The sequence below is a fragment of the Chiloscyllium punctatum genome, chromosome 17 (genome assembly GCF_047496795.1).
Source record: "Chiloscyllium punctatum isolate Juve2018m chromosome 17, sChiPun1.3, whole genome shotgun sequence".
NCBI classification, from domain to species: domain Eukaryota; kingdom Metazoa; phylum Chordata; class Chondrichthyes; order Orectolobiformes; family Hemiscylliidae; genus Chiloscyllium; species Chiloscyllium punctatum.
This window is the reverse complement of record NC_092755.1, coordinates 54,085,459-54,110,167: the sequence shown is the minus strand read 5'-3', so window position 1 is coordinate 54,110,167 and position 24,709 is coordinate 54,085,459. Positions and strand designations below refer to the sequence as shown.

The following is a 24,709-nucleotide window of genomic DNA, read 5'->3' as shown; positions in this document are numbered from 1 at the left end:
CCTTTCATAAAACTACATTGACTATTACTGATTGTATTATAATTTTCCTCATATCCAGCTACCATTTCTTAATAATGGGTTCTAGTATTATCCCAATGTCAGATGTTAGGCTACTTACAGGCTTCCTGTTTCCTGTCCCCTTCATTTTTGAGTAGGGGTGTTTCATTTATGGTTTTTCCATTTTGCTGGGATCTTCCTAGAAGGACACATGGATTCAGATTTTTGGATCATTGGAATCGCTCCTTGGGTAGAAGAGGCCTATACAAGAGGGACAGCTTGCACTTGTACAGGAATAAGCTTCAATATCCTGGTGGGGAGATCTGCTGGAACTGCTCAGGGGTGGTTTTAAACTAATCTGGCAGGGGGTGGGAACCGAAGCAGCAGGGAGACAAGAGAGAAGGTTGAGGCTGGTACACAAATTAGAGACAGCAAGTTAAATAGTCAAAGCAGGCAAGAGCACAGCAGAGAACAAAGAAAGACTGATAATTAAACTGCATTCATTTCAACGCAAGAGGTAAGGCAGATGAACTCAGGGTGTGAATGGGAACATGGGACTGGGATACCAGGAGGGAGGAAGGGACAGGACTGACAGCTCAATTTTCCAGAGTATAGGTACTATAGGAAAGATAGCAGGGGAGGCAAGAGAGGAAGAGGATTGGCGTTTTTGATTAGAGAGATCATCATGGTAGTACTTGGAGAGGATAATCTTAGGGAACCATCTATTGAAGCTACATGGGTAGAACTGAGAAGTAAGAAGGGGGTGATCACTTTGATGGCATAGGCACGACCCCCCCACCCAAAGTCAGCAGAAAATTCAAGAGCAAATATGTAGGGAAATCGCAGATAGATATGAGAATAGTAGGGTAATAATAGTAGGGGATTTTAACTGTCCAAACTTAGATTGGGACTGTCATAGTGTTAAGGGCTTGTATTCAAGAAAACGTTCTCAATCAATATATAGATGGCCCTACTAGAGAAGGGACAAAGCTTGAACTCCACTTGGGAAATAAGGCAGGGCAAGTGACTGAGGTGTTAGTGGAGAAGCATGTTAGGACCACTGACCATTATATTAGTTTTAAAATAGTTATGGAAAAGGATAGGCGTGGTCCACAAGTCAAAGTTCTAAATTGGGGTAAGGCCAATTTTGATGGTATTAGATAGGAACTTTCAAAAGTTGATTTGGGGAGGTTGTTCAGGTAAATGGACATCTGGAAAGTGGAAGGCTTTCAAAAGTGAGATAATGAGAGTAGAGAGACAGAATGTTCTTTTTAGTGTGAAGGGCAAGGCTAGCATAAGTAGAGACACTGGATGACTAGAGGAATTGAGGTTCTGGTCAAAATAAAGAAGGAAGCATATGTTAGGTGTAGACAATTGGGATGAAGTGAATCCCCTGAGGGGTATAGGCTTGTAGGAGTACGTTTCAGAGAGAAATCAGGAGGGCAAAAAGGGGACATGAGATAGTTTTAGTAGGTAAGGTTAAGAAGAATCCAAAGAGATTCTGCAAGTATATGAAGGCCAAAAAGAGTAACTAGGGAGACAATAGGGCTCCTTAAAGATCAACAGGCCATCTATGGAACCACAGGAGATGGGTGAGATCCAAAACAAATATCGCATCAGTATTTACTGTGGAGAAAGATATGGAAGCTAGGAAACTAGGGAAGATAAATAGTGATGTCTTGAAACGAGTCCACATTACAGAAGAGGATGTGCTGGAGGCCTTAAAATGCAAAAAGATAGATAAATCCCCAGGACCTGATCAAGTGAATCCCAGGACATGGTCGTTGTGGCTATCCCTCGAGGTCGGGGATGATGGTCTTTGTTCTGTTGATCTATTTACAGGCTCTCAGGTGGCTTATGAGTCCAATCCTGGCTTTGAAAGTTCTTCTGCATTCAGGACAAGTAGTACCAGATGGCAGATTGGGCTTTGGTTGTTGCTGCCTCAATTGATTTCTCTTCTAATGCACATCTGTTGGCTTTGAAAGTTGCTGGTCCTTCTCAAATGATGGTTTGCCGAAGTTTCCTGCCCTTGGCATTGGTTTCCCAATTATTTATGTCAATGTTACATTCCTTCATGTTGGCTTTTAAAACATCTTTGAATCTCTTCTGTTGTCTGCCTGTTTATGTTTGCCTTCTTTAAGCTGCGAGTAGAAGGTTTGTTTTGGCAGACGTTTGTCTTTCATCCAAACAACATGACCGCTCCATCTTAGTTGTTTTTTGATGATGTAGGCTTCAGTGCTTGTTGTTTTTGCTTCATTCAGCATGCTGACATTGGTTTTTCTATCTTCCCAGCTGATATTCAAGATGTTTCAAAGGCAGCATTGATAGAACTTTTCAAGTGCCTTCAGATGTCGTTGGTATGTTCTCCAAGTATCTGATGCATACAGGCTTGTTGGGTCACCATTGCTTTGTACACTAACATTTTGGTGCCTGCCCAGATGTTGCAATCATGAAAGATTCTTGTTTGGAGGCGTCCAAAAGTTTTTCCAGCGCTTTTAAGACTATGTTGGATCTCATCATTAAGGTCGATATTGGAGGAGAGGTGACGGAAGCACGGAAGGTGGTCTGCGTTTTCCAGGGTTGTTTCGCCAAGTTGAATTGATGGTTCTATCCGATTTGTCTCAGTTAGTGATGGTTGATAGATGATCTGAGTCTTCTTGGAATTGATGGTAAATCCAAGTTTCATGCATGCACAGTTGAAGGCAGTCAGAGTCTGTTGTAGGTGATTTTCTCAGAGAGTTGCAACATGGTTGTCTCTGCATATTGGAAATCGAGAAGGAACTTTGGATGGGCAAGATTGAAAAGTCTGCCGTCTGTTCTGTACACTATTTTAATTGCTGGGGTAGGTCATCCTTGATTATGTGGATGACTTTTGCAGTAAAGATGGTGAAAAATGTTGGGGCGATCACGCATCCCTGTTTTACTCCTGATCTACTTTTAAAGATTCACAGATACTGTTGCTGACCATAAGTGTGGCAAGCATGTCATCAAGGAGTCGTCTCAGGATTTGAATGTACTTTTCAGGACATCCATAGGTGGATGGGACATCCCATAGGAGTTCCCTTGATACTGAGTCAAAGGCTTTGGTGAGGTCAATGAATGCCATATACAAAGGTTGAAGTTGTTCACAACATTTTTATTGTGGTTCTTGCATAGTGAAGATCATGTCGATTGTTCCACGTGATGATCTAAAACCGGCTTGTGTATCTGGAAGAATCTTTTCGGCTAAAGACTTGAGCTAATTGTTCATGGCGGGTGAGGATCTTTCCTGCTGTTGGTAACAGGGAAGTTCCACAATAGTTTCCGTGTTCAGATTGATCGCCTTTCCTTTTGTAGATGGTAATGATTGTTGAGTCTCTAAAGTCTGCTGGTGCATCTCCATTTATCCAGATCTTGATCTGTCAGCTTCTTAAGTAGGTTGTTTCAATTGGCAAAGCCTACACATGGATCCTCAGTTGTTCAGGATCAAGCCCTTTCCAGAAAAAGGTGTATTGACCTTAGTATTCCTTTAGTTTCCCTTCTCAAGCTCTGCGGGTCTGTCTCAGAGCAACTCATGTAGCTGTTCAATCAAAGTTGAATTTTTGGAGTTCCCTGGCAACAAAGGCAGTTCTCCTCTCTGGCCAGTCTGAGTTTGGGTTAACCATCAGAGTTTATATATTCCTGGTTCCAAGTTTCATAGTTCCATTTCTCAATGTTTTTCGACTGCATAATGGTGATCCCTCTTGATGTGACTTTCCAGACAGAATAGGGTGAAGCAGCCTATTTTTAGGTCACCTTTTCTAACCCCCTCCCAGTTCAGGGTGAGCAGAGTGGATCCTAAATAGGGCTGCTCAGACATGAATACTGCAATCGAAAACTTTCCTGCTTCTGTCTAAAGGTTGAGCGACTGAATGCAGTATTCATTGCTTTTGTGCTGGTTCTTAACTACAGAGGAACCTCAATTATCCAGCATTCGATTATCCGAATTTCGGATTATCTTGCAAGATTGCAAGTTCCTGTTGCTTGTCTAAACTATGTTATCCGGCATTCGCATCACATCGCCTGCTCCCGTCACCCTCCTCCAGTCGCCAAAAGACTTGAAGAAGTAGCCCACAGAGCGAAGATGCCTATGCGTGTATTTGTCTTACATGTACTTGATGTTGCACTCCAAGAAGCACACGATACTTCACAAATCAGCCAACTGATTCCAATGGCATGGAGACCAGGACGATCGGAGCGGATGGATTTGTTGCAGCCTTCATCTGCCTTTACAGCTGTTGAGTTCAAAGTAACTTCGTCCACCTGTTCCACATTTGATGTCTTGGTTGGATTGTTCTTTGTCAGGGACCTCCCCCTTGACCTTACCACCATGGTTGACCCTACCAGGAGCATAGCTTCAGATGGCATTGCTCACAAGATCTCAGGCTTCTCCACTACAACAAGGTGACAATCCACAGAGAGCTTGTAGGACGTTGTGGGAAACTAGGCAAGAAACTGTGGGGCCCCTAGCAGAGATACTTGTAGCATCGACAGCCACATGTGAGGTGTCAGAAGATGGAGGGCAGCTAATATTGTGCCATTATTTAAGAAGTTTGCAAGCAAAAGCCCAGGAACTATAGACCGGTGAGCTCAGCATCAGTGGTGGATACACTTTTGGAGGAGGTTCTGAGAGACAAGATTTACATGCATTTGGAAAGGCTGGGACTGATTAGGTATAGTCAACTTGCTTTATGCCAAAATCATATCTCACAAATTTGAGTTTTTTGAAGTGGTGATCAATAAGATAGATGAAGGCAGACAATATCTACAGGGACTTCAGTAAGGCCTTCAACCATCCTGCATTGTAGACTGGTTAGTAAGGTTAGATCACATGAGACCTAGTGAGAACTAGCCAATTGGATACAAAATTGGCTTGGCAGTAGGAGACAGAGGGTGGTGGTAGAGGGTTGTTGATCAGACTGGTGGCTTGTGACCAGTGGTGTGCCGCAAGGATTGGTGCTGGGTCTATTGTTGTTCGTCATTTATATAAGATTTGGATGAGAATAAAGGAAACATGATTAATAAGTTTGTGGATGATACCTAAATTGGTGGTACAATGGACAGCATGGAAGACTATCCAAGCCTACAATGAGATCCTGATCAACTAGGCTTAGTGGGCTGAGGAATGGCAGATGGAGTTTAATTTAGATAAATACAATGTTAGATTTTGGTAAGACAAACCAGAGCAGGATTTAAACAGTTAAAGGTAGGGCCCTGGGGCATGTTGTCAAACAGAGAGACCTAGGGGTGCAGGTTCATAGTTCCTTGAAAATGGCATGATAGGTAAACAGGGTGGTAAAGAAGGTGTTTGGAATGCTTGCCTTAGTTGGTCAAGAGCATTGAGTACAGGAGTTGGGACATCACGGTATGACTGTAGAAAACTTTAGTAAGGCCACATTTGGAATACTGCATACAATTCTGGTTGCTTTGCTATAGGAAGGTTGTTGTTAAACTGGAAAGGGTGCAAAAAAGTTTGCAAGGATTTTACCAAGGCTGGAGAGTTTGAGTTAATAAGAAGAGGCTGGATTGACTGGGACTTTTTCCCCTGGAGTGTAGGAGGCTGAGGGGTGACCTGATAGAAGTCTATAAAATCATGAGGGGCATAGATAAGGTGAGTAGGCAAAGTTGTGTTCCCTAGGAAGTGCAAAACTAGAGGGCATTGGTTTGGGGTGAGAGGGGAAAGATTTAAAAGGGACCTAAGGGGCAACTTTTTCATACAGTGTGTGATGCATATATGGAATGAACTGCCAGAGGAATTGGTAGAGGCAAGTTCAATTACAATATTTAAAAGGCATTTGGGCAGGTACATGGATGGGAAAGTTTTAGATGAAGATGAGCCAGATGCAGGCATACGGTACTTGTTCAGTCAACCTGGATGAATTGGGCTGAAGGGTCTGTTTCTGTGCTGTATGACTTTATGACTATGACTCTATAACCTAGGGAACTTTGAATATTTACACTAGCTACATCCAGTCTCTGCAGCCACTTCTTTTAAGATCTTACAATGAAGACTAACAGCTCAAGGGGCCTTTAGTTCCATCAATTTTCTCAGTACATTTTCTTGAATGATTGTGATTATTTAAACTATAATATGAAAAAATGTCAGGGCAGTAGGCCATTGAGACTGCTCTCTGAATGAGATCATGGCTGATCTGGTCATCTTCAACTCCACTTTTCTACCTTTGTCCCAACATTTGAGTGGGAGCAGCGGCCGAGGAAAAACGAACCCGGGAGACTACAGCTAAGGTAAGACAGTTTGTTTCAAAATTACTTACCTGTAGCGGGCAGCGGAAGTGAGGTTGGAGCGCATAGCTGGGCGGGAAGGCAAGTGATTAGTATTTGAGTGGGTGTGTTCTAGACCCCAGGTCCTACTTCCGTAGGGCCTCCTCTAACCTAACTTTAAAGTCCACAGGTTATTGACTCAGTGTTCTTGTTTTTGGAGACAGTGTACAGTCATGGCAGCGCAGGCGGTGGAATGTTCCTCCTGCAGGATGTTTGAGGTAGGGGTGACCACCGATACTCCTGCCGACTTCGTGTGCAGGAAATGCAGTCAGATCCTGATCCTCACCGAACGAGTTAGGGAACTGGAACTGGAGCTGGATGAGCTGAGGATTATTCGAGAGGCTGAGAGGGTGATCGATAGAAGCTACAGGGACATAGTTACGCCAGAGAACAGAGGTAGCTGGGTAACAGTTAGAGGTGGGAAGGGGAAGAAACAGGCAGTGCAGGGTTCCCCTGTGGTCGTTCCCCTAAAAAATAAGTATGCAGCTTTGGAAACTGTTGGGGGGGACAGCCTTGCAAGTGTAAGCTGCAGTGAAGGGGTCTGTGGCTCTGAGATTCAGAAGGGAAAGGGGGAGAAGAGGAGAGCGCTAGTTATAGGGGACTCTCTAGTTAGAGGGACGGACAGGCGGTTCTGTGGACATGGGCGAGACTCTCGGATGGTTTGTTGCCTCCCAGGTGCTAGGGTCCGAGACGTCTCGGACCGTGTCTTCAGAATCCTTAAGGGGGAGGGTGTGCAGCCAGAAGTCGTGGTACACATTGGCACCAACGACATAGGTAGGAAGAGGGGTGGGGAGGTCATTCAAGAGCTCAAGGAGTTAGGCTGGAAGCTAAAAGCTAGGACAGACAGAGTCGTCATCTCTGGGTTGTTGCTGGTGCCACGTGACAGAGAGGCAAAGAATAGGGAGAGAGTGCAGTTGAACACGTGGCTGCAAGGATGGTGTAGGAGGGAGGGCTTCAGATATTTGGACAATTGGACTGCATTCTGGGGAAGGTGGGACCTGTATAAACAGGACGGGTTGCACCTGAACCAGAAGGGCACCAATATCCTGGGGGGTAGGTTTGCTAGCACTCTTCGGGGGGGTTTAAACTAATTTGGCAGGGGGATGGGATCCGGACTTGTAGTCCAGCAAGTAAGCTAGCTGTGTGTCAGGATGTCCAAGACTGTAGGGAGGCTGTGGAGAAGGTAGCACTGACAGGGACTACTTGCGGACACAGAGATGGGCTCAAGTGTGTATACTTCAATGCAAGGAGTATCAGAAATAAGGTGGGTGAACTTAAGGCGTGGATCGGTACCTGGGACTACGATGTTGTGGCCATCACGGAAACATGGATAGATGAGGGACAGGAATGGCTGTTGGAGGTTCCTGGTTACAGATGTTTCAGTAAGATTAGGGAGGGTGGTAAAAAAGGAGGGGGGGTGGCATTGCTAATTAGAAATGGTATAACGGCTGCAGAAAGGAAGTTTGAGGGGGATCTGCCTCTGGAGGTAGTATGGGCTGAAGTCAGAAATAGGAAAGGTGCAGTCACCTTGTTGGGTGTTTATTATAGGCCCCCCAATAGCAGCAGAGATGTGGAGAAACAGATTGGGAAACAGATTTTGGAAAGGTGCAGAAGCCACAGGGTCGTAGTCATGGGCGACTTCAACTTCCCAAATATTGATTGGAAGCTCTTTAGATCAAGTAGATTGGATGGGGCGGTGTTTGTGCAGTGTGTCCAGGAAGCTTTTCTAACGCAGTATGTAGATTGTCCAACCAGAGGGGAGGCCATATTGGATTTGGTACTCGGTAATGAACCTGGACAAGTGGTGGGCTTGTTAGTGGGTGAACATTTTGGTGATGGCGACCACAATTCTGTGACTTTCACCTTGGTTATGGAGAGAGATAGGTGCGCACAACAAGGAAGTTTTTACAATTGGGGGAAGGGAAATTACGATGCTGTAAGACAGGATTTGAGGAGCATACGTTGGGAGCATAGGCTGTCAGGGAAGGATGTGGTGGAAATGTGGGACTTTTTCAAGGAGCAGATACGACGTGTCCTTGATATGTATGTACCTATCAGGCAGGAAAGAAATGGTCGTGTGAGGGAGCCTTGGTTGACGAGGGAGGTTGAATGTCTAGTAAAGAGGAAGAAGGAGGCTTACATAAGGTTGAGGAAACAGGGTTCAGACAGAGCAGTGGAGGGATACAGGATAGCCATGGAGGGACCTGAAGAAAGGGATTAGGAGAGCTAAGAGAGGGCATGAAAAATCCCTGGCGGATAGGATCAAGGATAACCCCAAGGCATTCTATGCGTATGTGAGAAACCTGAGAATGACGAGAACGAGGGTAGGTCCGATCAAGGACAGTGGTGGGAGACTGTGTATTGAGTCGGAAGAGATAGGAGAGGTCTTGAACAAGTACTTCTCTTCAGTATTTACGAATGAGAGGGACCGTATTGTTGAAGAGGAGAGTGTGAAACGGACTGATAAGCTAGAAGAGATACCTGTTAGGAAGGAAGATGTGTTGGATATTTTGAACAACTTGAGGATAGACAAGTCCCCCGGGCCTGACGGGATATATTCTAGGATTATGTGGGAAGCAAGAGAGGAAATTGCAGTACCGTTGGCAATGATCTTCTCGTCTTCACTGGCAACTGGGGTGGTACCAGGGGACTGGAGAGTAGCGAATGTTGTGCCCCTGTTCAAAAAAGGGAATAGGGATAACCCCGGGAATTACAGGCCAGTTAGTCTTACTTCTGTGGTAGGCAAAGTAATGGAAAGGGTACTGAGGGATAGGATTTACGAGTATCTGGAAAGACACTGCTTGATTAGGGACAGCCAGCACGGATTTGTGAAGGGTAGGTCTTGCCTTACAAGTCTTATTGAATTCTTTGAGGAGGTGACCAAGCATGTGGATGAGGGTAGAGCAGTGGATGTAGTGTACATGGATTTTAGTAAGGCATTTGATAAGGTTCCCCATGGTAGGCTTATGCGGAAAGTCAGGAGGCATGGGATAGAGGGAAATTTGGCCAATTGGATAGAAAACTGGCTAACCGGTCGAAGTCAGAGAGTGGTGGTAGATGGTAAATATTCAGCATGGAGTCCAGTTACAAGTGGAGTTCCGCAGGGATCAGTTCTGGGTCCTCTGCTGTTTGTAATTTTTATTAATGACTTAGAGGAGGGAGTCGAAGGGTGGGTCAGTAAATTTGCAGATGATACAAAGATAGGTGGAGTTGTGGACAGTGAGGAGGGCTGTTGTCGGCTGCAGAGGGACTTAGATATGATGCAGAGCTGGGCTGAGGAGTGGCAGATGGAGTTCAACCCTGCCAAGTGTGAGGTTGTCCATTTTGGAAGAACAAATAAGAATGCGGAATACAGGGTTAATGGTAGGGTTCTTGGTCAGGTGGAGGAACAGAGGGATCTTGGGGTCTATGTACATAGATCTTTGAAGGTTGCCACTCAGGTGGATAGAGTTTGTAAGAAGGCCTATGGAGTATTATCGTTCATTAGCAGAGGTATTGAATTCAAGAGTCGTGAGGTGATGTTGCAGCTGTACAGGACTTTGGTTAGGCCACATTTGGAGTACTGTGTGCAGTTCTGGTCGCCTCACTTTAGGAAAGATGTGGAAGCTTTGGAGAGGGTGCAGAGAAGATTTACCAGGATGTTGCCTGGAATGGAGAGTAGGTCGTACGAGGATAGGTTGAGAGTTCTCGGCCTTTTCTCGTTGGAACGGCGAAGGATGAGGGGTGACTTGATAGAGGTTTATAAGATGATCAGAGGAATAGATAGAGTAGACAGTCAGAAACTTTTTCCCCGGGTACAACAGAGTGTTACAAGGGGACATAAATTTAAGGTGAAGGGTGGAAGGTATAGGGGAGATGTCAGGGGTGGGTTCTTTACCCAGAGAGTGGTGGGGGCATGGAATGCGCTGCCCAAGGGAGTGGTAGAGTCAGATTCATTGGCGACCTTTAAGCGGCATTTGGATAGGTACATGGATGGGTGCTTAATCTAGGATAGAAGTTCAGCACAACATCGTGGGCCGAAGGGCCTGTTCTGTGCTGTATTGTTCTATGTTCTATGTTCTATGTTCTATGTTCTATCTCTATAACCCTTGATTCCCTTACTGAATAAATATTTCTCAGCCTTCAATATACTTAAAGTTGCTTCTTCCATTTTGTCTCTTGATTTCAGATTATTCCTTTTATACATTTCCTGTCTTCTACTGTAAAAACAGATCCAAAGTACTTGTTCAAAGTCTGCTATTCCTTGCTCCCCATGATTATTTCCACAATATCATTCTCTAAAGGATCAATATTTACTTCAACGACTTATACTTTTCTAAATAATTGTAAAAGCTTTTACTGTTTTATACTTTTTGCTAGTTTGCTGTTATCTTCTAATTTCTCCATCAATTGATTTTTGTCATCCTTTGCTGGTTTCTGAAATGTTCCTAATCTTCTAACCTAGCAGTAACTTTCAAAGCACTTTATGACTTATTTTTCAATCTAACACTGTTTCTAACATCCTTGATTAGCCATGGGTGATACTTCCATCTCATAGAGGCTTTTATTTTCTCACTGGAATAAATCTTTAAAAGGAGTGATGAAAAAGCTCCTTAAATGTCTATCATTTCTTCTCTACTGTCTTTTGTTTTTAACTGATTTTCCTGTTCTCTTTGGCCAATTCCATCTTTGTACCCTTGTAATTGCTTTTATTTAAGTTTAAGACTCTCATTTCAAATCACCATTTCCCTCCCTAGGACTACATCTGAAAATTCTCTTCCCAAGAGGATCCTCGATGACGAGGTCATTAGTAAATTCTGTCTTATTCCACATTATCAGGATTAAGATAGCCTATTCCTTGTTTGTTGCCAAATGTATTATTCTATGCACCGTACGTATTCATCTTCCAGACAAACTGTATCAATTTGGTTTGTCCAGTCTTTATGAAGATTAAAATCGCACATGGTAATTGGAATATCCTTCTCAGAAATCACCTTTTTTTTACAATTTACATTCTGTCCCACAGTGTAACCACTGTTAGTGGGCCTATAAACTACTCTCCCAGTGAGTTATTTTCTTTGTTATTGCACAATGCACGGTGGCTCAGTAGTTAGCACTGCTGCCTCACAGCCCCAGGGACCCGTATTCGATTCCAGCCTCGGGCGTCTGTCTGTGTGGAGTTTGCACATTCTCCCCATGTCTGCGTAGGTTTCACCGAGTGCTCCAGTTTCTTCCCACAATAGAAAGATGTGTAGGTTAGGTGAATTGGCCATGCTAAATTGCCCATAGTGTTCTGGAACATGTAGGTTAGGTGTATTGGTCAAAGGTAAATATAGGATAATAGGGTAGGGGAATGGGTCTGGGTGGGTTACACCAACAAGGTCGGTGTGGACTGGTTGGGCCCAAGGGCCTGTTTCCACACTGTAGTGATTCTGTGAAAATAATTCTATGTGTTGACCTTCTAAATCAAGATCATTTCTCACTCCTGGATCCATCTGTTATTAACAGAGCTACCCCACTGCTTAGTTTCTTTCTTTCTGTCCTTTCAAATATCAACTACTCAAATATTCAGGTCCAGACTCGGTATTCAAGGAACCATATCTCTCCAATGTCTACCCTCTCTTATTGATGCTTTCTATTTGATCTGATAATTAATCTGACTTGTTATGAATACTCTGTGTGTTTTAATTTTGAGTTTTTTAATTTTTTTAACCACTTTTCTCTGCTCTGATCTCATCTCCTGGTGTGCTTTAATGTTTATACACTTTCCTGCTGCTTGTCACTCTCTGGTAATCATTAACCATTCTGCTAGCCTGTACTATTACCCTCCCTTTAATTTTCCAAATCTCCTCTCTTGTGAAAGCTTCCATACCAACCCCCACCTCATTATTTAGGTTACCGTTCTCCCTACAACCCTAGTTGTACAATTGCCCAAGACACTGGTTTCAGCAGAGTTCAGGTGAGGCCCATCACTATTCAGTTCACTTGATATATCAATACCGAAGGAGGAAAGGTACTCTTAAATCACCTTCCAAGTAATAAGAACTTTATTTTTCAAATGCGAAAAAGCTATTATCTTTTTTTAGAAGCTATTGAGAAAGGTAATTAACCTATTTTGAACTCTGCTAATTATATTAGGTATGAGTAAACCACCTGTAGTTTTACAAATAGAGAATGAAAGAATCCAGATGAAACAGTTGACATGCAGACACAGCTTGGGACCCATACATTCAGTTCTTAATTTTAAATTTCTGATTCACATTCAATTGTCTCTATATATCATGGAGACTATCTGACCAAACTTGTTACACTCTTATTAAAACTTTGCCCACTGTCCGATTTACTTTCTGGAATTGTGAGAAAGGAAGTACCCAGCAAGCACAAATAGACAGTCATAACATCCTAGTGGGTTTCTGACCAATGATTAGATTGAGCATGCTGAGATTTTACTAAAAATTTCATATTACATTGCAAAGGCGTTGTTTTATAATTTATTGTGCCAAATTGCTTGACTTGCAGATTGAGAAATGAAACAGTTTTTGGCAATTCAGATGGCTTTGAAACTCGAATCGCCCTCAATGAATTGAAGAGGAAATGCCCACATAAACCAAGTGGCAATAACATGATGACAGGAAAGAAAATGCAGCAGATGGGAAATACATGTTTGATCAAATTTAGAAGTATAGATTGATTTTACTACTTTACTTCATATTTTCATTTAAATAAAATTAAATCTCAGTATGCTCAAAAACTCTGGACCATGTATAACATTTAACTAATTGAAGAGAATGTATTGCTTAGCCTAATTTCAGTTAAGATTGTTATCCTAAATTATACAACTTTGCAAAAAAAAGAGATCTTTGTTGATAATATAGCCTGCTGATCACCAGAGAAGGTCATTTACAGAAGTTACAATAAATCTGTTGAGTGAGAAAACTGTAAAACATCTCTCTTCTGTTTGCTATGTTGCTACTCTAACTGTATAAAAAGTGTTTGACCTTTTTATCAGAAATATTAAAAATAGTTCACTCCTTGAAAACAAATGTTTGTGCCTGAAATTTGGCACTGGCTGCAGAAGGCAAATGGCAGTAATTTTATTGAATCACGATAGAAGAATCACTCACGGAGGATTGACTTGTTTGTTTTACTGTAAGTGCAAGAAGCTAAGGTAGTATTTTAGTCTTTATTGCTGTGATCTTACTGTCTCCAACTGGATCCAACTTGTCTTGCATTCAATATAGCTCATGGCCCCATTTTCTTCCTTCTCATGAATCTCTAAGTCTACCACTTAATCAGCTTTCCAAAAAGATCCTCATGCTGATGCCCTGATGACTATGAGGTGCTGTCCTTGACTTTGAGCAGTGCTGAACAGGATGGTTCTACACATGCTCCTTGTTTCATTCAGTTTCGATTCGAACAACTATGGAAGTACCACTTTTCACTGCAGAGCCTAATGTGTTGTGGAAAGGAACCTGACCAGAGTGCCTGCTGCTGTGTCCTCCGTGCAAATTAACAATGCTTTGAAAGCTGTAATGGCTTTCCAGTGCCCACAGTTGAAATCAACATTGAAGAGTTCAATAGAACTATGACTTCAGAAATTAGGAAATAATATGGAGAGAGGAAGGGAGAAAATATATTCCCGCATGTTTTGTCTGTCCAATTCTGGACAATTTCCTTTTCAGCTTGCTATTGAAAGCTAGGGATTGGTAGTACAGGCACACCTTTTCAGTATATTGAGTGGATTTGACATGGTGAATCTCATGTTTTCTTGCGAAACTGACATTTCCACCATCCATTCAAAGGTCCAAAAATCACAAAACCAGCATTGTTTAACTGGAATTTTCTATTTGACTGAACATCCAGTGTCATTGGCATAAACATTACATTGAAAATGTGAGTGTTTTTATCTCAACTGGATGGCTCAGTTATTAAAGATAGTAGGTAAAAACATGGACTGCAGATGCTGGAAACCAGAGTCTAGATTAGAGTGGTGCTGGAAAAGCACAGCAGGTCAGGCAGCATCCGAGGAGCAGAAAAATCGACATTTCAGGCAAAAGCCCTTCATCAGGAATAGAGATAAAGATAGTAGTCATACATTTCTAGTTTGGGTATAATCATTGATCCAGTCCCGAATTGTGCTCAAAGGTGTACTATGTTAGGAAAGTTTTGTTTTTGTTCAAGTTTAAAATCTTTCAGTTTGCAAATTTTGAGAAGAAATTGCAATTAGAAGTATTTGTTGATATATGTAAGAGGGGAGGTCGAGTTCAGTTTTAGTTATACAGCTTTGATTAGATTTGTCATGATAACAAGCATTCTTAATTAAAGAGTCTAGCCCACCATTTGTGAATAATCTGATTATAAATAACTGAATATTAATTCTAAAACACAGTGCAGAAGCATATAGATTATTATTTATAACATTTTAATATGTCTAAACAGCCCCTTTCAGTGCCTTTGTAACAAAAAAGAAGTTTGAGTTTAAGAGACTTCTTGAATGGCCACAGGCATAATTAACAAGTTAACTTGATTGGGCAATGTGACTGATGTTATAAATGAAACCAAATCCCAACATAATGGGTGAAATTGTTCCAGCTCCTGAATGGCATGGGCAATGGAGAGTGCATTGAGATAATGTGGCAAGGTCAGAAAACTGAAATTCTCAGTGTTGAGAAAGTAAAGCCTCATTCTGCAACCAGGTTTTGAAAGGCAAGATGAGAGTCTCGCTAGTGAGCAGCGAGAGGCCTACCTGCATCCATTTGCATGCGTTAGCATTGTATTATTTTCTACTGTCACCTCATTGATGTGCAGTTTCCTATTCTCCCACCTGCCTTAATAGAAACTAGACAGTGACAGTTCTGAAAGTGTGTGTACCTGGTCACTGCAGCTCACACTTTACTCCACCAGACCTCCATCTTGGACAACTATCACCAATATCTCAAGGCACACTCCTTGAGCAACGACTATATGCAAACCACACACCCCCAGCCCATTCCATGGACGTTGGCATCAGACATGTACCAGCCTCACTGTACCCCTATTATACATTCTGATCCACTTAGAATGGTTCTGCTTGTCAGTGATGCAATTTAAAGTGCATCTGCAACTTCCATTCCAAAGTTTCTAACAAGTCACTTTGCACACAAGGACAGTACCCATTCTATTCCAGGGATGTTCAGATGAGCTGTGCCAGTAGTTTTGGTCAATGGTGACCAGCAGGATTTGATACTGAGGAATGCAGCAGTGATAGCACCAGTCCATAGGAGGCAGTTAGACTCTCATTTGTTGGAGATGGTTCTTGCCTGGTACTTGTGTTGCGTAAACATTACGTACCATTTAAACTCCAAGCCTGAATGTCATTCATGTTGTATTGCATTAGCATACAGACTGATTCAATGTTTGCAGAATTGCACATCACATTTAATACCTTGCAATCATTAGTGAACATTCCCACTTCTGATCATGTAATTAAAAGGAAGGCAGCAACAGCAAACAAAAAATTTGAATGAATATGTCAGTCTGTTTCTATAATCGGCAACATAATGAATATACCTCTAGACACTCCACAGAAGCATTGCAGTCAAAATATGAACTGAACCACATAGGGTAGATGACCAAAATTCTGGTTGTAGAAATAGGTTTTAGAATGTCCTAATAGAGGAAAGTAAGGAAGACAGGACCTGAAGATATTGATACAGCTTTGGGAGTAATTAAAATCCTTCCCTAAGGGTATTATGGATCCACCCGCATCACATGGACTGCAGCAGTTCATGAAGGCAGCTCACCACACCTTCTTAAGGGCAACTAGGGATGGGCAATAAGTTGCTGATGAGCCAGCAACACCCATGTTCCACAAGTGAATAAATTTTAAAAAAAGGCTGTTCAAGAGACCGGAGATGGAGAAGCACAGCTTTCTCAGACTGTTGAGGAACTGGATGAGATTGCAGAGATGGGGAGGGTGAGTCTATTTGCAAACAGGAATGCGAATTTTATAATCAGAGCAAACCAGTATAGGTCAGTGGGTACAGCAGTGAAAGGGGAACAGAGCTGTATGTGAGTTAGGATGAGCACAGCAGAGTTTTAGATAACTTCAAGTTTACAATGAAAATAAAATGTAAGAGGCCAGCCAAGAATGTTTGGGAATAGTCACATCTGGAAGTCAAGAAAGGTATGAATGCAAGTTTCTAAAATAGATGAGCTGAAATAGGGTAAAGTCGGTTAATGTCAGAGGGGGAAATAAATGCACTAAATGAAAATGTAAGTATGAGGTCAGGAGTTTATTTTGGGATCAGAAGTCACCAAGTCTCTTTTGATAACACCTTCTAAGCCTACGATGACTACTATCTAGAAGGACAAGGGCTTCAGCTATATGGGAACACCACAGCCTGTAAATTCAGCTCTAAGCCACTCACCAGCATGACTTAGAACTAGTTTGCTATGCTTTCAGTATCAGTGAGTCCAAATCCTGGAATTTCCACCATAACAGCATTATTGGTGTATCTATAGCACATGGCAGTAAAAGAAGGCAACACACCACCACCTCAGGTAGGGATGGACAATAAATGCTAGTTCAGCCTGTAATGTTCACACCCAATGAAAGATTTTTTTTAAATGAGGCACCAAAACTGGAATACACTGGCTTAGTTCAGGTTATTGCCAGGGAGCGGGATGGAGTCGGTAACTAGTGAAGTATGGAATAGGGAGTAAAAACATTGGTTTCAGCTTTTCCCAATACTTAATTGGAGGAAATTTCTACTGATCAGCTACCGAATGTTGGATAAGCAGTCAGATAATTTTGCAACAGTTATGACGAATTCCTGTTTTTTTTAGTTAAATGCTATTTGTGTTGCAGAAGCCAGCACTCACTGAACATTGTAACTTTCATGGATACGGACAGTTCCAAGGTTGTTACATTTGACTGTTCCAAAATAGTAGTTACATTCGATTCCACCTGGTAATAGAAACAGGACCTGTTACAAGGTTTCTCACTAGACAGAGATATTCACCCGCTATACTCCACAGCTAACATGGAGTCTGCTTCTCTCTCTCTTCCACATGCACTGCCTCCTCTGGCTGTCAGCTTTGAACTCTTCCAGTAACCCTTCAATGGTCCCAAATTTAAGTATTAGTATAGTAGATGAATATCTCTGTCTAGTGAGGGCTCAGGGAAACCATAGGGAGCTATGAAGGTTTTGGTAGAAGCATGTGCATGATTAATAATAAGGTAGCTGAAAATGTGTTGCTGGAAAAGCGCAGCAGGTCAGGCAGCATCCAAGGAACAGGAGAACCGACGTTTCGGGCATAAGCCCTTCTTCAGAAATGAAGAAGGGCTTATGCCCGAAACGTCGAATCTCCTGCTCCTTGGATGCTGCCTGACCTACTGCGCTTTTCCAGCAACACATTTTCAGCTCTGATCTCCAGCATCTGCAGTCCTCACTTTCTCCCCTAATAATAAGGTAGCTAAACTACACAGGTTCTGTTTAACTGGGACCATGGGAAGCAGTGTCTGAATAGGTTTGTGTAGAGAGGGCTCAACAAAGCTGTTGGAGTTGTGAAAGGCTCAAATGAAGTCTGTATACAATTACCATTATGGCAACTGAACTAACAGGTTGAGTGTAGTTGGAATGCTGTTAACTGCAAGAGCAGTTGAATGGTTCTGAGGGATGCCCTAAGAGTCGTGAAGGCCTTGAAAGGAGTTGGAGCACAATTAATTCAGTACAGGAGACCAACAATATTGGCTTTTTGCTACTTTTTTATTTGTTCATGTGATATCCGTATCTCTGGCTAGGCCAATATTTATTGCCCATTCCTAACTATCCTGGGGGAGCTCTGAGCAAAGTTGGAGTTCAGGAAAAATCCAGATTAGTACTGGCTTGTTAAAATGAACTGTTTGTGCAAGGAATGAATTATTCTTGTGAGTAGTTGTTGAACTACGTCCCTCTAAATGTTCGTGTGCAAGCAGCTGCTCTGAGGATCCGCATACGGAGAATGGTGTGCCAAAGCCGTTTGCAAAATTGATTTTGGTTCCAGAAGTTACTGCGAGTCAGCGACCTCAGAGATCCACGCAGAGAAATGGAAAATTAGTGGGAACGCTAGTGCTGGAGTGCAGTTTCCAAAACTCCATGGGAGCATAGTCACAGGAAAGACATGTACACCACCAAAACATGAGCAATTATTGAGGCAGTCTATGACAGACTGGCTTTGAAGGAGCTTCAAGGGCCGACCGTCAAAAATGAAGAATTATAAGCCCTTCTGATGTTTTAATGAGATGTGGCACCCACAGTGTCACTAACATCTGGGAGGATTGCTGAGAACTCCATGGGATTAGATTGATTTTATTTGCTATTTGATGTCCTCTGTTGGGTACTTGACTAATATGTCTGTTAGCTTGGGGCATGTCCTTTTAAATGATGTTATTGAGGGGCAGCATATCAGTGAGAATTGAAGTGGCTCTCGGAATGGAACTTATGGAATACCAGAGGTAATGGTGTAGAAGCAAAAAGAGAAACCACTGTCAGTGATTCTCTGGCTCTGATTGAATAGATAAGAATGGAAGCGCAGTTCTATCCATTGATGATAGTAGAGAGGCATTAGGAGAGGATAATGCAATCAACTGTGACAAAGGTTGCAGATATTTGAAGAAGGATGATGAAAAATTTACCTTTGCTACAGTCAGACAAGATTTTTTTTTTACAACCAAAACTGTTTTGGTACAGTGTCACAGGAGAAATCCTCATTTGAGGGTTCAAGGAGTTCCGGGCAAAATATGAATGAATTTGGAAAGCAACAACGCATTCAGGTACTTTAAAGTGAATATTTGGAGATGCAACAGCAGTTTACAATGATGGTAGTCTTAAGGATTCATTTTTTGAGGAGAAAGGTGAGGATGGCAGATTTAGAGAGAATATTTAACAATGTTGGCCAAGATGGGGACCAGGAAAGAGGTGTTAGGTAGCTAGCAGGTTAGTGGGAATAGGTTGAAAGAACATGAGGTGGGTATCAGGGACAAGATAAGTTCAGAGCACCTACAACAATATCTTGGAGCTCAGATGAATCAACAACCATAATCATCCTCTTTATGCTAAGTAAAACTCTAGCAAATGATGTGTTTTCCCTCTGACCCCTACTAATTTCATTTTACAAGGGTTCCTTGATGCCATACTCACCTCTGGAGTTCAGTTCTTTTGTCCATGTTTGAACCAAAACTGTAATTAAATGCACAGCTAAATGGTCCTCTTGGAACCCAAACTGAGTATTAGTTTTTGTTGAGTAAATGCTACATAATCACACTGTCACAGACACCTTCCATCACTTCCCTGATGATTGGGTGTAGATTGAAGGTGTATTAATTGGCAGGATTGGTTTTGCATTTTGTGGAAAGGACATACCTGGGCAATTTCAGAGATGTTTTTGGGACTCCATAGCCTTTGCTTATCCTTACAATAATTTTTTAATGTGAACTGCATCGGCTAAAGACTAACTTCTATAATGGTGATGACTGCTAGAGGATACAGAGGTAGCTAATTCACTTGATACATCTAGTTGTAGATGATTGAAAACTCTTATGCTTTATTTTTAGAACTCAAATGCTGGGCTCTGCCATCTTCTTTTGAAGTCAAAGGAAACTGTATGTGAAATTGCCTATTTTACGGTTGCAGCCTTTTTCCATTCCAACTCCATTTTTAATAATTTAATGAGCAGATGCTCCACTTGAGCAGCTTTTAAAATTTGCCAGTTTACAACTCTTCTGCCTTGAGAAGCAATCAAACCCAGCAATATGGTCCCTGATTTTTTCAATGCCTGTTCCAAAATATGTAATGTATAATATTTGCATCTGGCAACTTGTCAGGGTTTTGGTCACAGACAAACTGCACAGTTAAAACGTTTAACCTTGCTGAATAATTTACAATTTCATGTTCTACATTATTCAAGTCCATTACTTGTACGTGTTTGAAAGCTCTTCTGTGTACAAGATTGATTTATTTATTCAATAAAATTATGTACTGAGGCATCTGCATTTCTGATCAGTGCACCCAGACTACCACACAATTTATACATACATTCCATTCCAACTATTGAATACACTGCTATAAGGCACACCAAACCCTTCATCTATCTGTAGTTAAAGTTAACTTCCTTATGTGTCTTCTTCGTTGTTTATACATTCTTCAATTATGTAAATATTCTTTGGTGTTCATAGAAATGATTGCCTTTACTCTTCATACAATTTGTGTTGAATCCCAACTTTATGACTTCTTAACTGTTAATTAGTTATTTAACAGATCACTTCTATAACTTAATGAGTGCTAAATTGACTGCATATAATGATAATTAACATATATGAAGTGGTCATGTATTCTGAATTAAAAGCAGTCCCTTTGTTGTTTGTATTTTTCTAATCAACCAGTTCAGAGATGTTATAACACATATCTGAAGCAGGTGAATTTAAACCTGGGCCTCCTGGTTCAGAGGTAGGGGCACTACCACTGCAGCACAGGAGCTCCATCCCTTTGCTCCTAGTATATGCCTTGAAGTGGTGTCAGAAATGTAATTCTGATAAAGGTAATGATAAAGTAAGATACTGAATGATTCAGCCTTATGTCTGATTGTCAAAAGTATCTGATATGGGCAATTAAATTCTACCTTACTTGACTCAGCATCCTAGAAAATCTTAAGTCATTATTGAAAACAAGAATAAGTGATTCATTACAAAGATGTTAGAAAAGCTAAGACGCTAATGGAAGCTAGTTGTGCCTTATCAGGAACTGACTGATTACACTAATTCAAAGACAGCATAAAGAACAAGCCAATTTAACTCATGACGTTGATTCACTGCTGAAAAGTGACTACCATTTTTTTCTTATTCTTTATATTCTTCAGTCATGATGACTTTATAATGTTTTAGTTTTGTCATTTTGTAAAACTGAGCAAGTAGATGCAACTTGATGGAGAGGGAGTTAATGTGCAATAAGGAAAATACTGAGCTAATAGAGGGAAGTGCATATTATCATATGTAATGGAATAACAATTTGAGATTTTAAATTAGATTATCAACAGTATGGAGACAGGCCCTTCGGCCCAACATGTCCACACTGACCCTCCGAAAAGTAAACCACCCAGACCTATTCCCCCACCCTATATTTACCCCTGACTAATGCACCTAACACTATGTGCAATTTAGCATGACCAAACCACTTAACCTGCACATCTTTGGATTGTAGGAGGAAACCCATACAGACATAGGGAGAATGTGTAAACTCCACACAGACAATCACCCGAGGCAAGAGTTGAACCCGGGTTCCTGGTGCTGTGAGGCAACAGTGCTAACCACTGAGCCACTGTGCCGCCCCAAGTTGCAGATAAGAGGAAATGTAGAATAACTGATATGCAAAATTCTGCATCCTATGCATCAGTACAAATGCAGTGCTTTGATAATTCATTTCACTATTTTCCTCTGGTACATATATTCAGATCTGGGGCAAAACCATTATACGTTAGAGCTTAACCAATTTACAGATTCAAGGGTATGTTGTTAGTCACTGCTTCTACATTGCTGCTATGGGGCGGCATGGTGGCACAGTGGTTAGCACTGCTGCCTCATAGCACCAGAAACCCAGGTTCGATTCCAGCCTTAGGTGACTGTCTGTGTGGAGTTTGCACATTCTCCCCGTGTCTGAATGGGTTTCCTCCCACAGTCCAAAGGTGTGCAAGTTAGGTAAACTGGTCAAGCCAAATTGCTCATAGTGTTCAGGGAAGTGTAGGTTAGGTGCATTAGTCAGGGGAAATGTAGAGTAATAGGGAATGGGACTGGATGGGGTACTCTTCGGAGGGCCGGTGTGGACTTGTTGGGCTGAAGGGCCTGTTTCCATACTGTAGTAATTCTAATTCTAATTCTTATGGTTTTTTTTGCAACTTTGCTTAACCATCCAGGCTGATGCCATGTCCATTTGATCATCAGGTTTTCTAACAAACCTCTGTAAGCAGCCATCACACTGAACTGAGCATAAAATCACTGTTGCTGTCAATCCAAGTCTAGTTCTTCTATTCACTTTTATAAATGCTGTGCACACTGGTATTTGTTCAACCAGTGAGAAAATTTTAGTTACAGATGAATACGCACCAAGGATGTGTGTACAAAGTGAGATTTGGCCGGCAACAAGTAGCTGATTAAATATGAAATGAAGGAAAGAATCCAGTCGGATCCATTTTAGAACCATCGACATAAATATAACAACTATGTGATTCACTTCCAGGTGGTTGAATACCTTGTGGGTTTGAACAATGTAGTCAGATGTCTAAGGACCATCAGAAAGGGTGACACTGTCCTTTCCTTGCAGAAAAAAAACTGCCAGAAGCTTGAAGAAGTTACAGTCATTGTAAGTTCTGACTTTAAACCCATAATTCAGAGTCTTTACAATTTGTGAGTCAGTTGCAATGTGTCTTCTGGAAGCAAGTGAAATACCAGGAGAAGAGAGATCAAGGAGCAGCATGTCCAGACAAGCCAAAAGGATTATTTCACTGAATCCTGTGGGCAGGGACCATTGAACTGTCTTCTCAGTTTTTCCTTCCATACATTTTTGGTGTCTGTTGGCATGGTGTTAGAGTTTTAGCTAGTAGAGTTATATTTAAACAGTTCATGGTTATTTATCTGTATCTAGAATCTATTTGTTTGTTATAAATAGGAATACTGGTTAAGTACCGAAACTTGGTCCATTCTTTCTGTCAACCTGGGCTCCAAAAACATATAAATTGGGTAGTTTTTGTACTTTATTAAGATCTTGAACTTTTGTGATGACTTGAGGAATAGCAGGGCATGATTCACAGAGTGCTATCCCAGTGAATTGTGACATGTATATCATGGAGGAACAGAGTTATTTGGGCATTTTGGTCCAGGAGACTGTCACCTCCCTTCGACCTAATTCCACAGTTACAAGACACTTATTGCCTTTAAGAATGAGGACAGAGACTGCAGGAAAGGTGAACTATTTGACCATGGTTCAGAAGGCCATTGAAATATGTAGGTAAAAGAAAATGTGTTCGTAGTAAAAACTATTATAATTAGTGTGAAAGCTACTATTCTATTCTTGCAAGGTTTGTGAAGGTTTGTAGCTCAGGTTGAGGTTTAGGGTGTAGGTTTGCTCGCTGAGCTGTAGGTTTGATATCCAGATGTTTCATTACCTGGCTAGGTAACATCATCAGTGGTGACCTCCGACTGGGACAACTCATCTATCCTGGGACAGGCTAAGCAAAGACATGCCAGAGAATTCCTAGAGGCCTGGCACTCCAACCACAATGCCATAAACAAACACAGATCTAGATACCATCTATCAACCCCTCAGAAAGCGAACAGGAAATGACATCACCACAAACCCCAGGAACCCCATCCAGGAGAAAGATATAAATAGAAAGCAGGAAACAACAGCTTCGCTTCACTTGGAGGTCGCCACTGATGATGTTACCTAGCCAGGTAATGAAACGTCTGGATATCAAACCTACAGCTCAGCGAGCATACCTACACCCTAAACATTATTCTATTCTACCAGGATTGGGAGTATCCAAAGCTTTGTTGCTTGTTCAACATCAGGGTTACAGATATCTTTTACAGCTGAAAGATAACATGGAATTAGGGAAAAGATCGAGTTATTATGGTCCATTTCAGAACCATCAACATAAATATAACAAAAACTAAGGTTCTACTGAGATGTTTTGAGGAGCAAGAGTCCAAACTGATATCAAAATATGCAGGATGGCTAGACTGGTGCAAACTGGCATAGGTTCAATGTGAAAAGGAGCAACTGTTCCATCAGAATAGGCTCCTCTTGAACTGAAGAATTCTGAAGAAAAGTCATACTGGACTTGAAACATTCACTCTATTTCTCTCCTCAGAGATGCTGCCAGACCTGCTAAGTTTCTTCAGCACTTGATGATTTTATTCCTCTTGAACCAAGCCGGAACCATCTTCCTGGAGTGTCTAATAACTAGGGCTGTTGTTTGAACTTTAAACAAGAAATGAGTTGGGTTCCACCTTTGAGAAGTAATAAACATAGAGCTGTATAGTGACTTGGGTGATGATAGAGGGAAGTAGCAAGGAACAGAGAATTTCACAAGTCTCAGGATAAATGTTTGCCCACTCAGTACTGAGATGATGAGAAAATTCTCCACTCTGAGGATTGTGAATCTTTGGAATTCTCTACACAGAGGACTATCAGTGCTAGGTCATTGAGTATCCCCAGTTTTGGGATTGGTAGGTTTTTGAATTCGAAGGAATATGAGAGATAGGAATTAGTTGGCATTCAAGTCAAAGGTCAGCCATAGTGACAGAGCAGACTTAAGGGACTATGATTTACTCCTACTCCTTATTAAATGTTTAATTTCTCCTTTCTCACCAGCTGCTTCTCCAGTGCAGTTCCACCTATCTCTGATAACATCCCTGCCA

General features: G+C 41.7%; 1 long non-coding RNA gene across 3 annotated transcripts in view; it reads left to right on the top strand.

Annotated features, from left to right (window-relative positions):
- LOC140487849 (uncharacterized) overlaps nt 1-24,709 on the top strand; it is a 160,195-nt gene that overhangs the window by 52,352 nt on the left and 83,134 nt on the right. Inside the window, exon 4 of one of the 3 annotated variants that reach the window (XR_011962955.1) lies at nt 12,796-14,320. The exons of the other annotated variants lie outside the window; for them this stretch is intronic. This is a non-coding gene — a long non-coding RNA (uncharacterized lncRNA). Of the gene's footprint in view, nt 1-12,795; nt 14,321-24,709 lie in introns of those variants that run through there. 3 annotated transcript variants of the gene reach the window in all.